The sequence below is a fragment of the Prosopis cineraria genome, unplaced genomic scaffold, assembly GCF_029017545.1.
Source record: "Prosopis cineraria cultivar Desert tree isolate PC_DT_omini unplaced genomic scaffold, ASM2901754v1 PC2, whole genome shotgun sequence".
In the NCBI taxonomy this organism is placed as follows: Eukaryota; Viridiplantae; Streptophyta; class Magnoliopsida; order Fabales; family Fabaceae; genus Prosopis; species Prosopis cineraria.
In genome coordinates, this window is record NW_026555333.1 from 16,712,879 (window position 1) to 16,720,311 (window position 7,433).

Sequence of the window (7,433 nt, forward strand, 5' to 3'; positions counted from 1 at the left end):
TGCGGATTGTTTTTTAGTACAGTTAGTAATTAAGTTGAATCCATGTTCCTTAATTAAAATTCTCCCATTAAATTACACCTTAGTGATTTTATTATTAATTAGTCGTTTTCAAACACCTTCCCCTGCATTAATTAACTAATTAATTTCTTATACGCTTCCTCGTTATTGACCTCTGTAAGTGTAAGGTCGTCTTGTTCGTTCCTCTCCACACGCACAGAGACACGCACAGGCGCACACAGTGACACCCACACGCACGTCTCTCCAATAAAACTCCACAAAACCATGATTCAACGTCCTGTTACTCTCCTTCTTCCCTTAGTTACTACTTTCGTATTCCGTTACGGCGTCGTTTCCGACCCTCAGACCAATCTCCTCAACACTGGCTGCTTTCCGTACATAAAATTGGATCCAGTAGCTGCTAATTCGTTCAATCAAAGCCTAAACGCAGCGTTGGAGATCTCAGGGATCAGGTCTTCAACCAGAGCAAGCACTTCGCCACGGCGCAGCGAGCCAACGGAGCCACCCCTCTTTTCGCTCTTTATCAGTGCAGGAGTTACCTCTCCGTCGCCGACTGTGTCGCCTGCTTCACCGTCGCTTCCGCTCATATCAGAAACTGCTCTGCCGGGACCACCGCTGCTCGTGTCATCTATGACGGCTGCTCCTCAGGTACGGCTCCGCAGCCTTGCTTCTTTTTAAGTTGTCGAGTACGTACAGATATTTTTCTTTCTTTCTTTGCCCCCCCCCCTTTTTTTGAGGGCGTGAAATATATTTTTCGAGGATGAAAAATAAAAAATCTATTTGAATTAAAAATAGTAATCTTTAGGAAAAAAGAAAATTGGGATATACACAGAGCACCGGCTCGGCGTGGTTTGTAGTGTGTTGTCTGTGTATTGTTTTTATTTATGACGGCGACATGAGCAGGAGGGTCTAGTTTCTATGTTCATTCCAAGCTCATCCTTGAAATAAGATGTAAATTATTTAGATTAAAAATTTTGGATGGTTGGAATTTAATATATTATTATATATTATATTTATTAAAATAAAATTTATAAAAATTATAAAATAATTTTAATAATTTTTTTATTTTTTAATTTGGTTTAGATTTAATTTAAAGGGTCTAATTTAATATTAAAATTTGTATCATTAATATCTATTGATTATTTATATGTACCCTGCATACTCCTTGCAAAGTACATCTATATAATTAATATATATTAATTATAAAAATTTTATATTAAATTGAACATGCTAACTTAAATATAGATCAGATTAAAAATAAAAAAAATATTAAAATATTTTATAATTTTTATAAATTTTTATTTAATAAATATAATATATAATATATAAATAATACTTTAAATTTGGGCCATTCAGACTAATGGTCAGATTAAAATCTAAATGATTTAAATCTCATTTTAATAATGATCATGTGGTACTCATGGATGTGTAGGAAACAATTCCCATGAATAGCCGTAAGGGGTTGGACCTTGGAATACGATCGGTGCTCATCATTTATAATTGCACTATTTTGAATAATTCAGATTTAGTTTTCATTTTTAAATTTGAATTTTTTTTAATAAATATTTTTTTAAATTAACATCAAAAGAGATCGTGTTTTATTTTAAATTTTATATCTTTTAAAATATTTTTAAAAAAATAAAAATAAACTATAAATATAATTATGTAAATTAGATCTGAACAGTTAATAGATAATAAATTTACAATGTTCATATATATGATAAGTATTGAAGTTGATTTCAACATCCAATACACTAACTTATCTTAGATCTCCAAATCTAATTTGGCCAATTTTAATTCATAATTTTTTAAATAAAAATTGTTTTTAACAATACAATAATAATAATCTCTCCATCTCAATTTATAAAATTTTAGACAAAATTACATATACTAATAAATTTAAAAATATATTTTGTAGTTTTATTTTTTTAAAATAAAATGTACAAATTTTAAAATATATTTTATTTAATACTCTATTTACAAAAGAATATTAAAAAGAAAAAATATAAATAATAACATTGAAAAAGTATATTAAAACTTTATTTTTTTAAAGTGTCTTTATTTTGAGATGTTGAATTTTTTTAAAGTTATTTTATTATTGGGATGGAGGACAATATTAAAGATGGAATTAATGATAATTAAATTACTGATGAAATTTTTTGAAAAAAAATAATTGTAGATATTGATTTAAAGAATATTAATTAGAAATTAAGAATAGTAAATGTTTTATTTATAATTAAAACTATTGAATTTGTAATTATTTAATTAATATTTATAATTTATTTTTTAAATTTTTTTGCCAAAAATATAAATATTAGTAATTTTCTCTTTGAAAACTTAACTGTTAAAAAAATCAACTGTTATTTTTCCAAAAAAAATGACAGTAAATCTGAATCCTTGAGTTTTATTTTAACCTATCCTTATTTTTGGTGATGAGAGCGAAACTTGTATCATCACAACGGTTTTGATCCATCGGGTTTCGGTGCAAACCAGATAATTACACAACACGTCATCTTGATGAACTGGATAGACCACAGCTTTTGAATCCTAACTACTAGTTGTAGAAGAGGAGAGGTCATTTAAATGAAAAATTTACATCCGAAGACCATAAGTTTGTAGAAATTATAAAAAAGCACATTAAAACATAAATTATTTAAAAAGTAGTTCTGTTGCCACACATGCCATTGCCATCACATGCACACCATCACTAGAGCCTGCCAGCAGGAGGGGAAGAACCTTTCTTGTAATTTTTTTTTCCTTATTTTTTTTATTTGACTTCATTCAAATCTTTATCAGTAATCAAATAGGCCCTTATCCTATATTTATATAGATTGATCATGGTTCTATTCACCTCCACTTTTGCATCCCAAGATCAAGATTTCAGATGTCAGGTCAAATCCTAATCCAAGCAATCCTTTTCTCTCCTGATCAAAGACGAAAATCTGTGTGATCTGGATAAATATATATGCCTCGTCACCTTTTACACAATGCTTTATCAAGCCTAATTTAATTGAGACTTTTCACATTTTATTCACACATGGATTTTCTTATAGATTATTTGAAGATAATCATGCAATTCATATAGAGATTTCCAAGCTTTCATGAAAATGGTTGGCCTAGCTAGCCTGGCACTGGTAGCAAGCCACTGTAATAAGAGGTTTCTAAGCTACACCAACTAAAATAATAAAGAGGACATCACACAATTCATATAGCAGCCCAACTTACCGTAGCCATAACAAATTCCAACTAGACATTCTTAAAGCTTAAGACTGTCTTTAACACGATTTCACCATGAGAGAGATATTTGTCTAAACGCCTTCCAACAAGTTTAAAAGCACAATTTATGCCCACAAAATTAAGGGTAAACAAATAGATTGGCTTCTAAACTATAGGTTCAGAAGTGTCTAGAACTATAAATTCACTTTTAGTATCATGTTCTTTGTCAACTTTTAAAAATGTTGCAAATTTAGTTCCTATCATTGTCATTGACAAAAGTTAAGTATGATCATTAGTTGACTAAAAAATAAAAAAAAAATGAAATCAAAAAGTACAATAAATGACCAAAAAAGTATGGTGAAGGACTTAAATTACAACAAAGGACCAAGAAAATTTTATTGGTTTTTTTTTTGTATTTTTTGAATTCCTTTTCTATTGTTTTCGGGTCAAATAGTGGTCAAAATTAACTTTGCTAATGGCAAGATTAAATTGCACTATTTTTAAAAGTTGAAAGGAAATATTGTATCAAAAATGAATTTAGAGTTTTAGACATTCCGGGACCTATAATTTAAGGGTAAATTTGCTCTTCTACCCAAAAATTAAATATACTATTTCAACCATTTTAAATTAACCAATTACAGAATTCAAGCCATCAATTCCCAGCTCCTTTACATCATACGCGTGTAGAAAATTGCAAGTAAAAAATGATATCCAATCCATACCAGATTTTGAAAGGCAAACTCTTTAGTCATCTAGAGAAACCTAAACCCCCGAATTTCAAGGGCTAACTCTGCCCCTAACCAAAAACTCATCTTGCACACCTAGTTTTCTTGAAAACTAAAGAAATCCACAAAGCACATCAAACAGCAACTTAGCAAGTACCCATAGTCAAAGAACATTTTTAAAGCTTAGGGAAGTCATTTACATGTAGAAGATTCATTCAAAACCTTAGTACACCAAAATCGACTTTGTACATACACTTGATCAATCATGGAGAAATCAAGTGAAATGGAGGAGAAGGGTAGTAAATCACTAACCACACAAAAATCTCAAGCTTCTTGGTTGATGCCATGCTCCTCTAACATTCCAAGTCTTGTCCTAGTAGAGCTCCACACATCTCCCCAGTTTTCCTTCTAATATGTTTTGTTCTAATGCGTTCTTTATGATGCCTGCTTACAACATTCTTCCATGGCCAACTTAGGCTTCAAACTAGGCTTCACCATGGTGAAACCTTATTATTTTTTTGGCAAAATACCGTTCTACCCATGTTGTGTCCAAAAATCCAAGATACCCCATGGTTAAGGAATTAAATGATTGTTAAGAGTCAAATTATTTGTTAATAATATTGGATATGTTACATGTTTCAAGTACCAACGTTACTTTTATTGATAGGTATTTAAACTAACCTTTACATGAAGAGCAGCATCCTTCTAAGCATACAAGGTTCCATGAATTAACGCCTTTTTTTTTTCTCACACCACTAACTAGTTAATTATCACACCTTTTGATTTCATTTTCTTTCAAATGCGTCTTTAGGCATTACAAAGACATAACCTTGTGACTTTTGATATTGTAACTCTTACATGACTTTCCTAGAAGTACCTTAATTCACAGCGGCATGACCATGTATATAGCAAAATCCATACCTCTCTAAGGTTCATCAGTAGATAGCAAAATCCATACCGATCAAGCTTGAAAACTGATATGGAATAACCCTTGGTGGTGTGTTGAGGTATGAGAGCAGCAGTTTCTTTGACCAAGCAACAGGATCTTTCGATTCTGCATCATGTGGAAATCAGAATGCAGAAGCAGCCACAACATTTAACTCAACTATTCAACAAGTGCTAATGAGTCTCCAAACAGAAACACCCAGAATCACTGGTTTCTCTGCAGCTACAAAGATTCTAGTGCCCAATAACAGCACAACCATTTATGCCTATGCTCAATGTATTGGAACTATCTCTCAGAGTGGGTGCGAGGATTGCCTGAAGCAGAGTACAACACTGTGCAGACTTGCCTACCCAGTTCAGATGGTAGGGCTTTTGATGCTGGGTGTTTCATGAGATACTCCACAACTTCCTTCTTCTCCTGATAACCAGACGATTAATATCACACCCTCCAAACAAGGTACAGTTAATTGAAAGGTTTGAAGTTCAGATGGACAAAAATTCTAGCTAGGGCATGACAGTTTCAAATGACTATATATATATATATATTCTTAGGGTGATTCTTGTTTAGATGCAGTAATGGTTCATTTTGAGTGATCATTTCAAAATGAGGTCACTATTTTCTTGTAGGTTCAAGTAAAAATGATAAGGGAGCCATTATTGGTGGAGTTGTTGGGAGGTGTAGCTCTTGCTTTGGTTCTTATTGCATCATTAGCCTGGATGCAGATTAGACGGTCAAAAAGGTCTGAAAGAGCTCCCTAGAGGTAAATAATTTGAAATTAAAGTCTTCAACCATTATATATTTGCTAGGTGATTATTGATCCTTCCATCTTCTCTTTCCCCTCAAAAAAAGATCGTGTCTAAAATAACTTTCATGTATATTACTGAATGCATATCCCAGACTAGTTTAGCAACTTATGAAGAGACTTTAAATGTGTTTTCCTTAATAGGTGAGATAATGGGAGAATCCAAGTTGAAGGGCCCTATTAATTACAATTATAATGATTTGAAGTCTGCAACCAAGAATTTCAGTGAAAAGAATAAATTAGGAGAAGGAGGATTTGGTACCGTATACAAGGTAACTTTATTTATTGAGTTTTATTTCGTGTTGCAGAAGGTTAGATATTTTCAAAAGACACTGTATAACTTCAATAACACATTCATTACTAAAATTTTTAATCATTATGAACAGGGCACTTTGAAAAATGAAAAAATAGTTGCAGTGAAGAAATTACTTATGCGCCAATCCAATAGGATGGATGAAGAATTTGAGAGTGAAGTAAGGCTGATAAGTAATGTCCATCATCGAAATCTTGTTCGACTTCTAGGATGTTGCGTAAAGGCAATAAGAGAATTCTGTTTACGAGTACATGAGAAACAACAGTCTCGACAGATTCATATTTGGTATCTTATATCAACCAATAAAATTTTTATTTAGTTCTTTAACGGTTAGCTCATGCTTCTTAATGATATGTGACAGTTTCAACTTTGAAGCATACCATAGATTCCTCTTAAGTACTTATTAAGGGGTCATGATTTCATTTAACAACTTAATAAACATCTACATCACTTCTTATTTAGACATTTATAGAATTACTTTAATATGTTTCTGTCTTCTTTTACTTACCATTCAAAGTGTGTAATCTTGGGGAACAGGTAACAGAAAAGGTTCTCTCAACTGGAAGCAACGATATGATATAATCTTAGGCATAGCAAGGGGATTGACCTATCTACATGAGGAATTTCACATTTGTATTATACATAGAGATATAAAGACTAGCAACATTCTCCTCGATGATGATTTTCAACCTAAAATTGCTGATTTTGGGTTGGCAAGACTTTTACCTGGGGATCAAACTCATCTTAGCACTAGATTTGCAGGAACATTGTAAGTAAAACCTATTGTTCTTATGAATTTTTTTAACTATTATGAGAGAGTAGATTATTATCCAAGACATCAAATAATATATATAGGTTAGTTGAAAGTTTTGACCTTTTCTTACATCTTTCCCTCTTTCTTCGAAGCGTGAATACTTCAAGAAAAAGTTCTTATATATAAATATATATGTTGGACATGATATGGTATTTTATGTTGCACATAGCTATTTTAGGTATCTGCCACATCATAATATTCATGTTTGTTCATGTTTGTATCATTACTCTAATCAAACATGTCATAAATATTATATATTTGTTAGGGGATATACGGCACCTGAATATGCACTTCATGGGCAGTTATCAGAAAAAGCTGATACTTACAGCTATGGTGTGATAGTCTTAGAAATCATCAGTGGTCAGAGAAACAGTGAACTAAAGATTGATGCTCATGTTGAAGGCGAATTCCTCCTTCAACAAGTAAGAAAATTGACATACCCATATGAAAAGTTTATTTTCTTTCCAGAAATAAAAACATGGTTGAAGTCTTGGAACAATATTATCTAACTCAACAATATCGATTTGATTGATTCACCAGTAAAAGTTTTGTAACAAACACTAGCCTAAGTTTTTATATATCTTTTCTATCCCTCTCAT

At 31.8% G+C, this 7,433-nt stretch overlaps 1 pseudogene; it reads left to right on the forward strand.

The window, feature by feature from the left end:
- The first annotated feature begins 282 nt into the window (after nt 1–282).
- Nucleotides 283–7,343, forward strand: LOC129302575 (cysteine-rich receptor-like protein kinase 2; annotated as a pseudogene).
- Nucleotides 7,344–7,433: the final 90 nt, after the last annotated feature.